The sequence below is a fragment of the Micropterus salmoides genome, unplaced genomic scaffold, assembly GCF_014851395.1.
Source record: "Micropterus salmoides isolate LMB-PRFRI ecotype aquatic unplaced genomic scaffold, ASM1485139v1 Ms_hic_scaffold_19, whole genome shotgun sequence".
Taxonomy (NCBI): domain Eukaryota; kingdom Metazoa; phylum Chordata; class Actinopteri; order Centrarchiformes; family Centrarchidae; genus Micropterus; species Micropterus salmoides.
Genome location: NW_024041039.1, coordinates 2902002 through 2920229, shown reverse-complemented (window position 1 = coordinate 2920229; position 18228 = coordinate 2902002). Strand labels below are relative to the sequence as shown.

The 18228-nt window shown below is 39.6% G+C and overlaps 1 protein-coding gene across 2 annotated transcripts in view; it reads right to left on the bottom strand.

Moving 5' to 3' along the window:
* esr2b (estrogen receptor 2b) overlaps window positions 1-9460 on the bottom strand; it is a 40516-nt gene extending 31056 nt beyond the window's left edge. The window contains exon 1 of one of the 2 annotated variants that reach the window (XM_038728481.1): window positions 9221-9460. The gene's annotated coding sequence lies outside the window, so the exon portion shown is untranslated. The remainder of the gene's footprint in view (window positions 1-9220) is intronic. The other variant, XM_038728483.1, reaches the window with a different exon arrangement.
* Between the last annotated feature and the right edge of the window lie 8768 nt (window positions 9461-18228).

Below are 18228 nucleotides of genomic sequence, written 5' to 3'. Positions count from 1 at the left end.
ACAGCTGATTTGTTGACCTCAGTGTTCTAACTGGAGAATGGTGGCGTAAGATCAGCCAGATAAGGTGGCGCCAGACCATTTATGGCCTTAAAAACAAGCAATAAAATCTTTAAATCCATCCTATAACGGACAGGTAGCCAGTGGAGAGAGGCCAAGATAGGTTTTCACGCTTTTTTGTTTTTGTTGAAAGGCGAGCAGCTGCATTTTGGACTAACTGGAGGCGATTTAAAAGATTTCTGATTTAGACCCATGTGTAATGAATTACAAAAATCCAGCCGAGCAGTAATAAAAGCTTGGGTGACTTTTCAAGGTCTTTGGGAGGAAGATTGGCCTTTCTTTTAGCTAGAAGTCTTAACTGGAAGAAGCCGGTCTTGACGACTGCACTGATTTGCTTATTGAAAGTGAATGAGGTGTCAAAAATAACACCAAGATTTTTAAGAAAGGATCGATTTTGGGAGGCTAAGTACATCGAAATGTCCACACATGATGATCTCTGTTTTATTTCCATTCAGAGTGAGGAAGTTTAACTCCATCCAGGTTTTTACCTCCTTTAAGCAATGACTGCACAGGATCTTTGGTTATGGATTTCATAGGCAAGTAAATTTGGACATCATCAGCAAAACAGTGATATGAGATGTTATGTTTCTGGAAAATGGAACCCATTGGCAACATATACAGTGAAAAGAGGATGGGGCCCAGAATAGAGCCTTGAGGGACCCCGCAGGTGAGAGGAGCAGCTGACAAAGATTGTTCAGCTAAATGAACAGAGAAGCTCCTATCAGTCAGGTATGACTAAAACCATTTCACGACAGTACCTTTGACACTTTGACACGAGATAAAAGGATTGTGTGATCCACAGTGTCATAGGCGGCAGTCAGGTCTAGAAGCACCAGAACAGCAGAATTACTTGAATCCACCGGTAAAAGAAGACAATTCAAAACCCTTAAAAGTGCTGTTTCTGTACTATGACGTGGTTTAAAGCCTGACTGAAACTTCTCCTGGATGCCATGGTTGTTGAGGAATGTTTATAGTTGGTTCAGGACTATTTTCTCCAACACTTTTGAGAGAAAGGGAAGTTTGGAAATAGGCTTGAAGTTACGAGTTAAGAACGTCATGATCCAGGTTAGATTTTTTGATAAGAGGCTGCACTACAGCATGTTTAAAAGCAGCTGGGACACACCCTGCGCTAAGACATGTATTTATTAAAATAAGAATGCTGGACCCAACAGTATTACAAACGTCCTGCAGATAGTGAGGAGAGTGATACAGGCTCTGCTTAAAGACAGCTGAGTATGTAGGAGGAACTGAAGGGTCTATTGCAGAGGAGGTTGGTAAAGATCTAAGCAAAGAAATCTTTCCAATAAAAAATGCTTTAAAATCTACGCATAATATAGTTGTGGGCACAATTTGAGCTGCATCGCTAGGATTTATAAGGGAGTTTAGATTTTTGAAGAGAATCTGGGACAAATCCTAACTAACTTTAGGAATCCTATCTTATCTCAGGTTAGGAAATCCTAAATACTCAATCCAACATCTGTATCAACTTTTATGTCTGTTACCTAGCAACCGATACCACTTTTCTCATCTTCCCTACCTAAACTACTTTTAATCGCAGTTTTTTGTAGTTTTTTAATGAAACATACACACAACTATCATTGAACTTCAAGTCAGATGACTTAGAGGTGTCGGTAACCTCCGCTGAGAAATCCAAATGCACCGTTTTACTACAAGCTGAAATTATGGCTGTCAGTACTACTTTGTGTTTCTGTTGTATTTTTAAAAAAAATTAAAAAAGACATTTTGGTAAGATTGCCCTGCGATGGACTGGCGACCTGTCCAGGGTGTACCCCACCTTTCGCACGATGTCAGCTGGGATTGGCTCCAGCCCCCCGCGACCCTGTACGCAGGATAAGCGGTTGACGATGGATGGATGGATTTTGGTAATATTTGCAGATTGCTTATCTAATTAAGCAAAGCGAGAGGAGCCTTGATCCTCCCCAGCCAATGCTTTTATAAACTTCATGTATTATGTGGTTTTTAATGGACTGTGGTGCAGAAACAGTGAGGCTTACATTGACCTGTTATTTGTCAGTGGCACTAAATTTGATAGTGTTTGAGATGTTCTTCATTTACGTTGGTGTGTTAGTCCAGATGAGCCAACCCTCCCAAGTTGTAAAATACTGTATTACAGGAGTATGAGGCATCATGTAGCACTTAATTTTTTCATGTGGCTGCTGTTTAGTAATGAAAAAGTAACAATAATATTCAAAACTTATGGTTTTACTGAATAATTAAGTAAATATAATTTCTTAATATATCTATCTAAAGAAACTCAATTTCTTGACTGGCAACTCTCTGCTATCTCATATATGACATCTTTGTCCTGTCTCAGGCACCGTAGCTATACTAATCGCTTGGATAGGGGAGGGGGGATGCAATTTGCAACCCTCACCACTAGATGCCACTAAAACTTACACACTGAACCTTTAATTGTATAAAGGTCAATTTGGTTGCTTATTTGATATTGCACATTTTTGGCAAGTCACGTAGACGTGGGTGGGGATTTCTGTATAGTTAATTTAAGCACCTCTTCAAAGGGTGATAGAGGGTGAGTGAATGGGACGCTGTTTTTTTGTTGACCGCGATGTTCTTTGTAGTTTTGATTACTGTGATTATTTTGAATATACATTTTTGCACATTATATTAAGTTGCATATTTTGATCAATAAAAGTTACAGACTACATTTTTTTGTCTATTTGTACAGCGAGTCAGACAAACAGCAGCCTCTCAGCAACTACTTTGTTTTGGCTTTTAAGTATAGTCGCGACAGTGTTCATTAACATATACAGTATGTTAATTTGTTCCCGTTTGAGTGTCAGTGAAGAACCTGCTCACAAACTGTGGAACGTGGTTTTATTTACAGTAAATGCATGATTTTTCATATTTCACATATACAGTCTGTCTTTCTAAAACTGTTCTGCAGGTGTTTTGGTGTCAGGAAGTGAAGCTGGATGTTTACATCTCTTGGAATAAAACATTAGAACTGGGTGGACGAGCAGATCTCAGACACACAACTAACTAAATAAGTCATTTTCTGCTGTTTTCCCTTCTTTGGAAAAGAAGCACAGCTTAATCAAGGTTAACTAAACAGTCTTTCATGTTATTAAAGAGCAACACGCAGCATGACAGGTTTCTGTGCCACATGGGAACGCTGTTTTCTTACTGAGGGATGACATACTGTCATATCATCTTACACTCTGCCAGCGGAGAACCAATTTCAATTCAGTTCATGGATCTAAAAATATACTTTTCACTTATTCTGGTGAAGATTTAAGGAAGTTGTCATCGGAAAAAAAATATCCTTTGCGCGAGAAAAATAGAGGAAATATGTATTTATGACGATCACGACAGACAGAGACAAAATCTTTATTTTTAAACTGATTTCAAGAAAAGTGCCACATTACTAAATAATTACTAAAAAATTTTTTTGCAGTGTTGTAGCCAGTATGGACCGAAAGTGAAGACAGAATTCTGTCATTTGGTCTTAAAGTTGTTTTTGAATTTGAGCCCCTATAATCTATGTATGTATGATAAAATCATAAGATTCCACTTAATTATGAATACTGGTTACACTTTGTCCTTTTTTAATCTTTTGGAAACAAAAAGTGATGTTTTTAAACATTTCTTACCTCAATAACTGGAATGGCAATGTCTCTGTTTTCTCAAGGTTTCATTTACCAGCTGGCCTAATCTTTGCTTTCCTCTTATTGCACCATTTCCTCAGCATCTATGTATACTGCACTCTAGGGCTGAACAATTTTGAAAAAAGATCTAATTGCAGTTATTTTGACTGATTTTGCAATTTTTTGTGATTTGATTTGCCATATTAGAGGGGATGATGATCACTTTTACATTATTCTCATTTTCATTTGAAAAACAGATTAAAATGATATTGGTGTGATTTTTGAGAGGAACTGTTTTCTTAAGTCTGTAGAATATTTAATTTGAAGTAGTATTTTGACATACATTTCGTCTTTAATAAATATTGTGCTTCCTACGATTTGATGATCTTATTTATACACCTGAGTATCAGTATCCTGTACACCAAAAATAAATATACCAGCAGTAAGTATCACTGAAGGCTGAGTATCTTTGGGTTTCTGTTGGTTGGACAAAATACTTATCTCTTGGGCTCAGAAAAACTGAGCGATAAATCAAAATGATCTATTGCTGCAGCCACGTCATCCTAGTCATTGTGTTCTGGCTTTAAGAGTCATTTCTTATTATTTAAATTATATAATATTTTATTTCATGATCTATGCAAGGCACCACAGCTTTAACCCCTGACCTTCCTGGTTGCTCGTTGCTTATAAACTTGGCAATACATTAATCTTTTTCCACTCTGCACATGTTTGAATCGTTCAGGGGCATCACCGGAAGTCCAAACTTAAATACATGTAAATACTGGATGTGTGGACTTCATTCAGTTATTTACACAAGGCGTTTTAATACATACATTTAAACATCTATCCAAAAAATGTTGTCATATATTGACACAGCGTTGTGATTTATGAATAAAAAAACCTCGAACCCCCGCAGAGTCCGGTCAAACAGAGAAACTCTGTGTGTTTGTCTCACAGTAACGGGCTCCCACATGAATATGAACCTACTGATACACAACGATACTCTGTGTCTGACCTTAAATGTAGCTCACATCTACCACCTTTGCAGACCAGAAGATAAGGTCGAAGTCTGTCTCCACCAACACAAATATCTTTGTTGGAGCTGCACTTAAAAAAGAAACATCAGTTTCAACACATCCATCTATAAAAAGGTTCCAGAGGGCACACATTGTTATTACGCTTCAACAAAGCACGTGTCAGCAACAAGGAACATCACGAGTGTGCTGCATGCAGCGAGACACGAACATGAATGAGAATACAATGTTTCTCCAGAGAGTGGTTAGCAGACCAGTGTATCGAAACCCTGTTTATTCCCTGTGTACAAAGGAGCTACTCCCCCTCAGAACAAGGCACCCAGCCAGAAGCACATACCAAAACACAAAGACCCCCAGCAAAACCATTAGCCAGCCTCTATACCTCCATTCTCTCAGCCTCACAAAGCCAACAAGGAGCTGCCGAGGGCCGAAGAGTTGTGCTGAATTGAAGAGGTGGACAGATTACACGGGAGCGGGAGGAGCTGGATGGAGCTGCCTCTGGCTCACAGAGCAGCCGATCAGCGAGAAGCTTCAGCAGAATCGACAGGCTGATTACAGTGCCGGTAATTTTACCTGTCATCGTCTACCTGCCCGACAGGTCTGTCCCATCAACTGCTGTACCGTCCTCCAAAAAAATTACACCACTTCTTTAGTAGTTTAGTCTTCTTTTGAGGTTGTTATTGGGCTTCTTACTTTTCTTCAAACAGTTATAAATGATTAAATTATAATACAAAATTAAATTAAAACTGTTAAAAGGTGCCAAGTAAGGAGTTTTTACTCATCTGTTGTTACAGTAGAACTAACTGTGATCTCTTACTGATGTCTAATAAAGGAAAATACTGGAACTGATGGAGGCAAAGCAGAGCTGAAACGATTAGTTGATTAATGTCATTGTGAAACATAAATGCCATCCATTACCTAGTTCCAGCTTCTATAATGTGATGTTTTATGCTTTTATTTGCCATGTATGACAGTAATAAACAAGCATTTGTGTGTTGGACAGTGTAAAATATGCAATTAGAATTAGTCATGTTGGGCTCTGGGAAATTGAAATGGGATTTGTTTCATATTTCTGACACTTTAGAGACAAAACAATGAATTAAAATATCAAGGAAATAATCTGCATATTAATAAATAATGGAAAAGTTGCTGAGTGCCTCAGCTTTGTCTTATTATTTTCGTTTACAGTACAGAAATCCCAAAAGATATGCAGAAATGCATATGTAGTGAAGCCATTATACAGTTTGTGCACCAGAGAGCACGTACCTGGGCAAAATCATCAACATCAGCCTCAAATATCGAGCATGGGGCAGTGGTAAAAATTTGACAGCTTTTTATTGACAGAGATTGTCCTTCCTAAATCTTTGTGATTGACTGACATTTAAAAGGCGGGTGAGAAAGTGTGCTCATCAAAAGATGAAAAGAACGTATCCACAGAACATTGAAAACTACTTTGTGTTGCACTAATTTACAGACGACCTTCCAAAGTGGCACTGATACCTTTGACCATTGCCCTGAGACCTGCAGCCTGTTGCATATAATGGATGTTCCCAGTAGGCATTAAGTTTGTAATTGTGTCCGTCCATCCATCCATGAGAATATGATTTTAACACAACAGTTTTCACCACAACACACAGCAAGTTGGGAAGCCGACTGAGGCAGATACAATATATAAACGTATGTACCAGTATTAGTACTTAAAACTTTAAACTGGACCATTTATATGCCAGGGCGATAGTATTCATCCATAAACCAATACCAGCAGCACTGACATGGGTCAGAAGTCCGTATTTGTGAAACGATTTGCAGCAACATGGCTTGAGTTATCTTCAGCTGCTGAAGACTCAAACACATCAGTGGGTGAGGGAGGTGGAGGAGATGGAGGAGATGCTCCTCAAGTCACACGATGAACATCAACCACAGCTAATGACCATAAACCACATTGTCGAATCGTATAATAAAAATTTAACACCCAGCCAACAATCAGCACCAGGGCAGCTCACCATTACACCATCAGCAGCACAGCAGTGTTTTCAATCACAGCAGCCAACAGCAACAGTTAACAGTGATATTTGTTGTTGAGTCCTATAACAGACAACACGAGGTTAGCAATGGTTATAAGTAGGTACTATGTTAGAGATGGCTATAGTATCCTCTGGAGGTTTCCTAAAACACAGTTTTGTTTATATTACAGACGAGTGCACTCTCAAGGGAAAAACCGCATTATCTGAAATTTGCATTGTTTACGCTGCCTGTCAGTTTTCTTCGTGTCACCTGTTTGCCTTTCAGTTACTGTACATTATTATTTTTTTCACAACTCAAAATATCAAACAGTTCTAAAAGTTAAAACATGGATGGAAAATGTTGCCTGAATTGACTCAAGTTAGATCTAACAGTCACAGAGTAGCTCAAGCTGGAGCTACAGCATGTTTGGCGTCAGCTCTATACTGTAGTGTGCTCAGTTAAGATCACAGCAGGAAACAGCTGTGAACATCAGTTAAATTTGACCATCACAGTTTTATGTACAGCTATCAGCCTAAATCAGATCTCTTCTATTAAACCTCAAGTGGCTGAAATTACATCAATTTTCTACTCAGGTCTGAGACCATTTCAGGATTTTCAGGAGTTTTCAAGGTCTGCGGTAAACAAAAACTGAATTAATACAGTGAACGCTCCATCAACAAACCACTTTCAACATGTTTAGTTGGATTACACCCAGATACTACACACAGTGAGCACTATAACTGAGGCATGGCACCCTCTCCTCCCACTGCTGTCTAACCTGCCTGGAAACACCCAATGAGGGTGGCAGCTGTGAGGAAATGCACGTGCAACGTTGCTTTTAAGCTCACTACAGCCGTGTTTTAGTTACACTCTGTACTCGGGTATCTGGGGTGATGGACGACCTGTGGATGGAGTGGGGGAGCTATCAGGGATTGTTGAGCAGAGTGACCTTGGCGAGTTTTCGGCGCCGGCCAGAGGAATGCTTTTCAGCATTGACGGAACCCGGAGAACAGAAGGGGATGTGCTTAAAATCCGACATCTTATTTCTGGGTACGACAGGACTTCCCTCCATCCTCCCCACACACACACACACACACACACACACACACTTTTCCACTCCCCCACAGCTCAGTTATTCGCGAGTGGAAAAGGAATCTGGTATTTACAGTAACAGCCAGATTATTATTACACTGTGAGCAGACTCAAGGCTGCGGAGAGGAGGCTGACAGGCGAACATCCTCACTGGTTTCCACTGTTAAACCTGAAGAACAGGAGCAGATAGGGTCGGTTCTGTTGATGTGATAAAATAATCACCAGTGGCGTCAAAAGATTACAGTGTATGGAAAAAAAAAATACAGTTTGTTGTAATAAACTGTGGTGGAACAGCATCTGAAAACAATATATTTAAAATTTTGGAGAGACACATTAACTTCCTGCAGAAATCTAATGACAATATTAACTTACTCATTGTTTGTGGGTGAAACTGAACTGACCAATATGATTGGATTGATTCACACCAGCTGTTTGGTGGTTTGCAAACTTCTTCATACCTTGGATGCACATCAGGAGCAGAGGAAGATATGATTTAGTGCAACTGTGCAGAGGCAGGGAAAACGGTAATCCTTGTTAGGGCTGCACTAGATATTAGTTACGACGGAAGGAAGATGTGTTTTCACATTATTCATTTTATCTAGTTTTCACACGCTTGTATCCATTTGACTTCTTTTTCTGGGTTTCGATCTTTTACAAGTAAAATTCTTTCAGGAAATACTCAACATTTTGTGTTTTAAAGATATTGACATTTGGCATAAAATATCAGCATTGGCCTTTACATCCCTGGTTATGGAATACGTCTGCCCCTGGGTTTAAGAGTGTAATAAAAACTGAAATTAAAATATGTTTCATTTGGTGTGTGGCCTTCACTTTATGGCTCAAAGGTCTCGACTTTTCCTTCTCTGAGAGAGGGATGAAGGTGCAGCCATATAGAAAGAAAGGAGGGGCGGCCAGTCTGTCTGTATTTAATGTCTCAGCCTGACAAACATAAGTGAAGCCAAACTATGACTGACACACAGAACTGCTGTCAAGTCAAGGATCCCGCTGGTATAAACCAAAACCTTTTTTGTGCCAAATTCAATAATGAGTTTACACATTTATTCTATGTAATATGTACAAAAATGACTCTGTTTTTAGGCAACATGGAAGAAAAGTTTTCAGACAAATGGAAATTTTAACATCTACATCGACTTTGTGAGATTGAACTGTCAAAGTTCAGTTTTGTAAGAAAGTGAGTCGCTCTCCAGAAATCGCTCTACAACCAGCTGATTCTTATCAGTGGAATAAAACGGACTTTAAATAATTTACCTTCAGGACCACACCAGGGCACCTGTCGAGAGTCCAGCCTGGTCAGTTTTACTCTCAAATGCACCCGTGTCAAACTGTCCCTCTGCTTCTCTTGATGGAAAAGTTAGAAATAAAAACATATTGTTTCAGGTCACAAACCTGTCAGTCGGTCCAGGCGGTGGTCAGAGGAACAGATCAGATGCTGCTTGTGGAGTTCTGTCGGTTTTCAGCTCCTCCGTTCCCGCCGCTGCTGCTGCAAACAGTCAGTGAAGGCAGAAAAAAACAAGACCCGTGACGCGTAAAAGTAAAACTGTATAGGGACATCACATGAACCCGGCGCGTATTCCTCCGCGTTATTCCTCCAAGAACGTCTTCATTCCTGACGTGCCATTAATATTTCCCTTCGCCCCCCCCCCAAGTCTCCAAAGTGCCAGGTTCAGGTTTGGTTGATTAGACGACGTCACTGACCACGCCTTTTTGGAGAGCTGCCCAGCAGCGCTGCGCACAGGAGGAGGCTCAGAAATATGTGGTTAAAAACCCACCAATAAAACGCTGTGTATGTTCATGTTTCTTCATTAGACGATTCCCATTTAATAATAGCAATAATCAATTCAATAATTTGGTGTAGAGATCAGACTTTACCTATGATTTCCCAGGCTGCACCTTTCATCCGGGTTAATGATTAAAAGAGATGGGACACAATAAATAGCCTGAAAGAACAATCTGTACTCAAAGAAAATGCATGTTCTTAGAAAACTGCATTACATTTAAAACAAAGCGCCAAACTGATGATGAATTGTTGTAGTTTCAGCTGGGCGATGTGCCTAATGTAGTCAAATAAATAAACTAAATAAACTCACAAAGTGTCAAGAAAGGAAATACTCTCAAAACTATTTTCCTTATGAAATAAAGAAATACAACCATACACCTTCTGAATTCAAGTTTCTCTCTTTCACAAACAAATCTCCTTTTTAACTCAACACTAACAAACTTCATTCAAACGCCACAGAAACTGAAACTGTTGTGTTTAGTCTTTCCACTGTTCCAACAATCACCAGCTCTGGTTTGTTCGAGATGAACCCTCAATTTACTGCATTAGATGTGAAAATATTCTGGCCCTACACGCCGTTGCTGCCTCTGAGAGTCTGGGGCCCCCAGAGCCGTTGTCTGTTTTGCCCGGTTGGTATGCAGCCTTTTTATATCTCCATTTATCACTGTTACATTCTGCATATTACTTACTGCTTATGCTTTGTGTGGTACAACCAGTATCACTTGTAACTAAGATTCTAATATTTTGTTAAGCTTTTGTTCTTCATGTTTAAATCTCACTCTGTGTCCTTCTGTATACCTTTTCTGATTCTGCAGCAGATGTGTTGGTTCAACTCTGTGGTCGTTTCTGAGGCTGCGGCTTGTGGTGTTGTTCCGCTGCATTGCACAGCATTATGCAGTGTTTGTGTTATTGTGTCCTCCTCCCACTTTTACCTGCAGACTGAGAGGTGCCAAAGTAAAGTGGTGGTCACATGGTGAAGTCACAGGACGCGCAGACAGAGATGTTGATACCAGTTGTAGGTGTTCGTGACTGATCAGGTGACCGATTGGAAATCATATTTCATTTTATATCCAAAACAGCCCTGGGAGAGACTCAAAGAGGTCAGATATGACGTGGGCCATATGATAGACAAAGGTAGAGTCAAAGGGCTCAAAGCTTCAGCATTAAGGGTCTATCAGGCAGTTAGACCGGGATAACAAGAGTCAGTGGTTTATACCACTGGAGTAAAGATTTGAGTTATAAAGAAATGGCTGTCTCTTAAATACATACATTTGTATTCATTACATATGCAGTAGCAATCAAAGGGTTAGCTCAGAAAAACCTTTGGCACTCTGGGTGAACCAAAACTTTAAATACGTAGACTATCCAATGGATGTTTTGTGAGTAAATTGTAGTATGAAAATAGTACCTGCTGTATTTTACAATGGGGATCATTAACCTCAATCAAGGCAAGTCAAGTCCATCAGAGAAAAACACCTCAGACTGGTCGAGTCAGTAAACACGAACACGTTGTCTGGAGTTTTACTGGTCTCAACATATAACAGTGCCTGTAGAGCAGATTTAACTATGTTAGAATAGAATCATTGTTTTGGGGACCATGACCACCTCCTATGGTTTATTTAACTTCAGACACACACAAACACACACCACAGAGACAGAACAGAACAGCAAACCTTTCAACAATGCTGTTGGCATTTATATAGTTTTACGTTGATTGTTGGAGCAAGTGAAGAGTTCATTTTCAAAACCTTTAAAATGTGCAACAATTACTCCGTCTATAAAAGGGTTGATTTGTTTATTGCTTGGAGTGCTTAATTTACCATCTAACCAATTACTGGTACCATGATTAGTTTGATTTTATGCTTTTTTGGGTATGTGCGGGGCTCTTTGAAACAGGGGAGACGTGACTTGAGTAAACCTTTTCAGTGAGAGAGATGCTGTGTGATTTTACAGTGATGTGGCTCTAACTGCTTTGTGTGGGCAGGATTTATAGCTCCTTGACGGCCCTTTTCATTAGATTTCCACCTTTGATTTATATTTTCTAAACTCATCTCAGCACTGTAAGGTCATCCTGCTTCATTTCAGCCGTCTCCTACAGTGACCTTTTGTCCATATTCAGATTTCAGGGATCTTTGTGCTCCATAATTTTCATGCAGCTGAGGTGGTCAACAGGATCAGGGTTGTACAGTTGCATATTTTATAGCTGAAATGAGAAAATTTAACTGAGCTGGATAGCAAAGCATGTTTGACATTTTCAAAATAGTTTCTAACGCCACTAGAAAGGGCAAAAGGGTAAGTCTGACTGATTTTGGCCTTTTTCCAAAAGTCTTCTGTCAGTGCTGCCTTGGAACAACATAATGGAGGAGTCGAATTTTTATTCAAACTAGCATTAATCCTGTCCCAACTTTCCTTTTGCCCGGTTAGACTAGAAAGTGGCACAGCAAAGTTCCTTTACATTTCCTTGCAAAACAGGTAGTTTAAGAAAGTCTCGGCCACTAAACGACACTCAGTTAACTAGCTGGACAGTGAATTTGTATCTTCAACTCCTGTCTCGTGACTGACTGCAAACCAGGCTCTTTCTCTTTTGTGTAGTTTTGAAACACAGTGTCCCTAGGAATTACATCCATACTAGATATTCCAAAGCTGAGGGTTTGCCTCTGATACCAACGTTCAGTGCCAAAGTAGGAGGTTGTGTGGCCTTTCTGTAGTGAGGAGAAGAAAATACTGTTACAGAAGTCAGGTTTGTGGGTGGGCATGTGATACGCCTGAGGCCAGAGTTTGTGTCCCATCACAGACTGTTCACCTTTTTATCACCAGGAGTAACGGTCTTTCCTGAACCTTAAGCAGATGTTTTAGTTAACCATACCTGAATCAGTTTAGGTATAGTTTGCCTTAACCACTTCCACCAACCACTACTTTACTGTAGTTGCCTCACATAGATAATGTAGAAAGCAAAAATAACAGCTGGCATCAGGCGATTCTCCTGCAGTTATTTGTACTCCAGCAAAGCTAATGTATCTTCCATTCTGTTCCATCAAAGGTCAGCACTGTAAAGACAGTTTGCAATCGGTCAGTGTCAGTGAATTTATGTGTCAAAGTTCATCTCTGTGTGAAAGCTCTGCATGAATTTACAAGCAAAGGCACTGATCATAGCAATTCCACTGAAGTTCTGCTCTAAAATGTCACTGATAAATCATGCTGATTTTAGCCTTTGATTAAAAAGTCAGCGCTGCCCACTGCTACAATGATGTAGGGGAAGAATATGTATTAAACCTGCTTTAATCAGCAATTAATCTGGGCTCCAAACTCCTGAAAGGGCCCAGATATTACACTTCATGTGCATGATGATGTTTGTTTTTTGAGGATGAAGTGCACAAAATTAGCTATTGACAGCTTCAAACTAAAAGAATACGCGTTATAATAAATTCTTTAAATTGGACCGTGTTATTTTTCCCAGTAAAAATGGACTGAGTCAAGAAAAAAAGGCATCTAATACACAACCTAACCAAACGAAATATTGCAGCCACTGCAAGTTTGTTTGGAGGGGTGTTTGAATACTTTTAACGTGACATATTGAACATCATCCCCAGCAGAAACGTGAAGCAGAGAAAAAAGCTGGAGGCAAACGCAGCAAAGAGGGAACAAATGGAGTTTTGATAGAATCCAACTTTGTTTTCTTCCCCCTGTAGATTTGCCTCTGATGATTCATTCATTCAGTTTTTGTCCTTTTTTATTATTACAGAATATTTGTTATGATTCGTGGATTCTTTCTCTGCCTACTTCAATTATCTTCTGATAATTCCATTTGCCATATTAGTCACTGACACACACTGCAGCACGATGTTATTCGATACGAGGCAGCACCAGTGGACTATTTCCTTTCCAAAAAAAAAAACCAGAGTGAAGGGAGGAACTGTGTGTTCCCTCTTGTGTCCTCTCTTCTCCTTTAGCCTTTGCTCCAGTAGCACAGAGACCAGCGAGAGAGAAAAGGATAAATGTGCCCTCCCCCTCAGACCGGGAAGAGAGTGTGTGTGTGTGCTGTGAATTTCAGCGTGTTCACGTGTTCGGACAGGGTATCGGATCTGATGCGGAGCCGCTCTGATTCTTGCGAGTCCAAATTCTTAGCAAAAGCAAGATGATTCATCCTTTGCCCAGATTTTTTTCCTTAATCATGTCTGAATTAGTTTCATTGGCCCTCTGTGCTTCGGCTGCTCTGACAGTAATGACAGATGGGGAGAAGGGGCTGCGCTTTCCTCCGCTTGCTGCCTATTACTCTAGTAATAGACTGAATATTCAGCTGCATGTACTCTGAGGTGAAGCACAGGTTAAGTCATGAGGAGACTGATGGATTATTAGCATCAGTACAGATCTTTATAGAGGAGCTGAGCAGAAAACCAAATGTATCATCTCAGTGGAGCTGAAGTCAGACCTGAAGTAAAAATCTCTCCTGGATTCTAATTAAAGTCTTTATTTTAGATTTATTTCAAAGTCAAGCAGAAACGGATATAGAAATAGATTTTTGAATTTGAATTAAATTCATTAATTCATTGGAATTCATTAATTTAAGTGGAAGTGATATGCTTAAAAGCTGTGTCTCCGCGTGTTAAAGACACTGAGAAACCAGGACAGACTGATATCCACCAAAACTGCAGCAATGCAACAAGAGCGTACATTACATTAATTCATTTAGCTGACGCTTTTATCCGAAGCGATTTATAATTGCTATATATGTCAGAGGTCGCACGCTTCTGGAGTAACTAGGGGTTAAGTGTCTTGCTCAGGTCTCTCCCACCAAAGACATGTGTCTTATCCACTGCACCATCACCACCCTATGTACTTGTGAAGCCCCTAAATCTGCCACCAGACCACTGCATTACACCTGCTGTTTAAACTGACACCAGTCCGCTCCTCCTTCTGGCTTCCATGATCAAACCCTTGATCCATGATCATTTCAAACCTCTGGACAATTGGCTGTCATGTCATTTTAAGCACCCTGTGGTAGCTCAGCTAAGTCAAGTCTCTTCTCTGTTCTGCCCCACATTGAAGTCAGTATAGCAGAGTCACTGCACATCTTCACCTGAAGGCTGAAAACCCCATGCTAGCTCGTAGTAATGCCTGACTCTCTTAGTGCTTGTACTGCAATTAACTTGCACTTGTAAAGACCACCGCTAACTCTGTGACAAACACATTGCATTTCCTACAACTGTTTCACAATGAAAGCCTCCATTCTGGTTGGATGGTGGAAAAGCAGTAGCGGGAAATGTTCAGTTTGCATTAACTGTAGTTTAGACAAGTCTGAAGGCTCACATCTGAAGATACAAACAGGTATGAACAGGCACGTAGGAGTGAACTCCAAACCTGAAAGACAGAATTTTCTCTCTCCCAAGATAGCTTTGGTCTGAGGGTGGAGATTGTATTTTATGATTTATGGTGCAGTTGAATCAGGTCTGTGAAAATGGTATTTGCTTTTTGTTTGGTGCGGATGCTCCTCTGGTATTTAATGACATTTAGCTCACAAAATGAATGCTAAATGAATGAATGAGCAGGAAATCAAACAAACATGACCTCACTCAGAATACGCACACATTTGCCAAGGCTGTTCCATAAATGTTATTTTAATTTGTACCTACAGTAATTATGCAGTTCTTCTGGCTCCAAATGGCCAAACAAGTAATTAATGCAGCTCTAAAACCTTCTCAAACATTATAAAACCATCATCAGATGTAAAAAACATACAAGCATTGCCTGCAACATCAGAGAAGCAGGACTACAGGCAGAAACGTTAGCTTGAGCTGTTTATATCGTGTGGATCACCCTCCAAAACTACAGAAAACACATCAGGAATTGTTTGTAGAAAGATAAATGAAAGGTAAAGATCAGCTCAGCTCCCATTTGAGCGGGTTACATAAAACAATCTTAACATCAATGTTATAAAAAGTAATACCACAAATTAAACAAAATAAGAAACCCATAAAATGTGTCTCTCTGCTTATTCTGAAGCTATCATTAGTGAAGAGATCTGTGTTGTTTCACATCAGTCCCACTATAAAACAATCCCGAATTACATCACCTCCTTCCCTGACTGTTTCCTGACAAAGGGTCTTTGAGCTTTTGCCGGCTTTTAATTGTGATTTGCATCCTCAGAGTAGAGCAGTGTGGGAGTGAGGAGGAGCGGTGGGGTTACCTTGAACTCTTGTACCTTCAGTCCTGTGAAAATCCTTCCCTTGTCTGGGAAATTTAGGGCTTTTTCTAAATTCTCTGGCAGGACACGGGCTACTTTCGGTCCTTGACCACAAGACAGAAAACTGACGGCAGTTTTTCATAAAAAAAAAAACTCCCTGTACAACAAGGATTCGGACTCCATATCCTAATTTTAAACTTCAGGCCGTTAGCTGATGCTTTATTTCAGCAAAAGAGAAACACAAGAATATATAATTCCTACATTACCAAGTATGGTTGGAAATATTCTATATTGAAAACCCATCAGTGAGCCACACTGTAGTTTATTTTGACTCTCCCCACACACACCGTCCTGCTGCCGGAGATTCATCAAATGTGGATTAAACCGGAGCAGAAAATAGTCCCCAGCAAATGAACGAACTACTCCCGTTTGAAAAATGTTTTCAAAAAATCTGCAATGAATTAACAAATCCTGTTTGTATCACCCACGTTTACTGAAGGAATGCTATGTCAAATAAAATAGAGCCAGGGAGAATAGAACCAGTAGAGTTTTGTCAACTTAGAAAAGCACATTTTCTCTTAACTTTAATCTCAATAAGAAGGCTTTAATAATTTCAGTTAAACAAATTTCACTCAGAATGAATAAAAAGCAAAAGTGATTCACAAATGTTGACTCTAAAACTGAATGCTTACAGCTTATTTCAGAGTTTCTCTCAGGTAGAAGATTCTTAAATGAAATTTTACTCAAGTCAGTCAAGTAATATTAATTCCATTATTATAATCTATACATTCTGTCATGTTACCGCCTAATCTTCATGGCTGTTCAAATGTGGTGGAAAAACAAATGTGAATGTGCAAAAGGGACGTTTGGTAATTTACTGTAGTTTGTCAGGCCAGAAGTGAAAAATGTTGTTTGTTTTGTATCATTTGTATTTTTAAACGTACAATATGGGACCAAAAACAAAGGAATCTGTGACAAATTACCTGGAAAACAAGCACATTTTACAGTTAACTGTTCTTTATAGATTTCTGTTTTTTACTGACATGGAATGGAAACTTATCTCGTTCGAACTGCTTATATTTGGGAAAACATCCACTGACCACATGTTTCTAAAGCATGAGGGGTGTCTCATGGTTATGTTTCGGCAGTACAAAGCACGGAAGGAAATACATTTATTTGCTGTCTTGCACAGAGTTAGATGAGGAGGTCGATGCCACTCTCATGTCTGTCCTTTAAATATGAAACTACAGCCAAACGATGGTGTAAGGACAGGAAGCGGGGGGGGGGGGGGGGGGGGGGGCTCACTTGCCTCTACGCAATTGTAACAACACCGCCAACCAGAACCTGATAAACACATTATGTCTTGTTCATAGTGTAAAACAACAAATCGCTGACTGTGTCTGACTCCAAGAAGTTACTGGTCCAGAGCCAGTCTCTATGCCAAGCTAAGCCAATGTAGCCGCCGTATAGACACGGCAAGTAATGATATTTTCATCTAACTCTCTGCAAGAAAGTTTCAATAAGCATACAACATGTTTAACTATTACTTAGAGGATGTTAAGAGGTCGTGGTGTTGGTTATATAATGGAAACGTTCATACATGAGGCAGAATGTGTTTATTTTCATTGTGTTTATCTGAAACTGAACCACACAGACACACACACACAGACACACAGACACACACACACACACACACACACACACACACACACACACAGGTTGCAGGATGTAGACCACAGTCTCTTTTCATTACATTTGGCTATTTACTCCGACCACCTCCCCTTTTGGACTGGAAAATCATTGCCAGTGAACATAAACCAGGCCGCAAACTCCATTTCCTCAAAACATGTTTTGCTAAATCATTTAGTGGTACAGAAAAACTTAAATTAATGGCCCGGGCTTTTATTTACTTCAATCACTGAACTCACCCTACCTATATTTGGGACAGGCCTTTCATTCCTTTTATACAAAACTCTGTAGTTTATTTCCAATCTTTGCTATCAAATTGTTTACTTGAATATTACTTTTATAAAAATTAGGTCAGAGAACGTACTATGGTTACTGTAGTTATATCAGCTTGGTTTCATTTTTATGAAAAAACGTTTTGATTCTTCTGATTGGTGGACCCTTACGGACTAAAGGAATATAAATAATTGAGTAACGGTCACAAATTTGTTATTGTAATAAATGTTATTGTCTCTTTTGTTTACCATGCACATAATCTGAATGAATTAGACTTTGGGGCTCAACTGATTATATCTGGGAGAATCTAATTGATCTTATGATCTTATGTGTAGCAGGTCCCTACTGACAAAAGTTTGAACATTTATATTTGAATTTGCAGTCTAAGCAGCTTAAAACTAGCTCAAGCAGCCGAGCTGGTGAGCTTTAAGAGGTTTTATAGACCCAGAGAACTTTAATAAAAATCACGCCAGG